The sequence below is a fragment of the Odontomachus brunneus genome, unplaced genomic scaffold (genome assembly GCF_010583005.1).
Source record: "Odontomachus brunneus isolate Ranch 3 - 2012 unplaced genomic scaffold, Obru_v1 Obru_scaffold_347, whole genome shotgun sequence".
Classification (NCBI taxonomy): domain Eukaryota; kingdom Metazoa; phylum Arthropoda; class Insecta; order Hymenoptera; family Formicidae; genus Odontomachus; species Odontomachus brunneus.
In genome coordinates this window covers 13,839-15,210 of record NW_022639797.1, presented here as the reverse complement: position 1 = coordinate 15,210, position 1,372 = coordinate 13,839, and positions in this window count along the sequence as shown.

Sequence of the window (1,372 nt, the reverse complement as noted above, 5' to 3'; positions counted from 1 at the left end):
TTAATTAAAACACCCGCAATGTTATAGAATTCACCGAGATGATGAAGATGAGGCATTATAACTGCATGACCAAAAAACTTGAACATAGACTTAATATGCTCATTTCTAGCTTCAACTATCCATCTTGTTTTTGTTACGAGACTTTTTGCAATCGAGACTCGTTAGCTTCTTCGGTGGATAGTTGTTTCTGGTTACGTCCAAGAAAGGCTGGCATTTTATACTCAATACCTAATTTGCGAAGTAATGGCTGGGCATTTCGATATCCACGATCTAATATGAAAATGTCTCCATCGTGAAACCATCTTCTCATATTTTCCGCATCACGTTGAAACTCATTGTTTAGCATTTGGGCATCATTGTTACAAGAGTCAGAAAAGTAAAGGCCCTGAATAGCTAGTATGTACCCATCTGGAACAACTATGAGAGCAGGTTTTACTAAATGTCGACCTTTGTGCATCGAGTACGTTTGTCGTAAAACACGAAAATTGCTACTTTTGTGAATATAAGAATAAGTCCCGTCAATATAAGCAATCATTTTCGGAATATCTGCCTGGGGATTATATAAATCGTTTGCAAAAGATGTTATATATCTCATTATATATTCCTCTCGAATTATAGCCTGAAAACCAATATTATCAGGAACAAATCTCTTTAGTAAAGACTGCCGAACTTTGGAAATGGCAAGACTCACCCTTTGTCTAGAGGGATACTGAAATAATACTCTAAGAAATTAGTCAGATAATTCTTGTCGTAGTTTGCACAGAAAAGTTAACAGATCTTTCTTAGAAACGTTTCTAATACCATGTTCGTGAGGTACAGGATCACAATATGTATACAGTTCTTGAAACTGTTGTTTTGTAATGGGTGCTATAGATTTAAACTCATCCTCCGTAAAATTGTTTTCATCTTCATAATGATTCTTATTGTTTGCTACATTACGAAGAGCTTGTAAGAACATTTGCAGTTGTTATCCTTTTATTACAAATGGCCTATTGATAAATAGCAAGTCTGACAACAATAATGGTAAAATAAATCCACGATTATCCAAATGTCGGTCACAACATCTTATATATTCAGGAATATAAATATTTGTCAGATCAAAGACATTCACCCTGGATTCTAACGACAGTCGTCTAACATTTACAACGGAATTGCAAAATAAACAAGAATTATTTTGGGTTTGAATAACAACGTTGAGTCGAAGGCATGTTGGATCATTTTCTATCTGTTCCATTTCATGTACAATAGATTTATTGCAATTAAAGCATGGTCGACTCTCATTATTTATATGAAGATATTCCTTACCCAGATCATCTCGTCTAGAAATAGCGATTTGTCTTTTAATTGCATTATTATCGCCGTTGATTCGTGT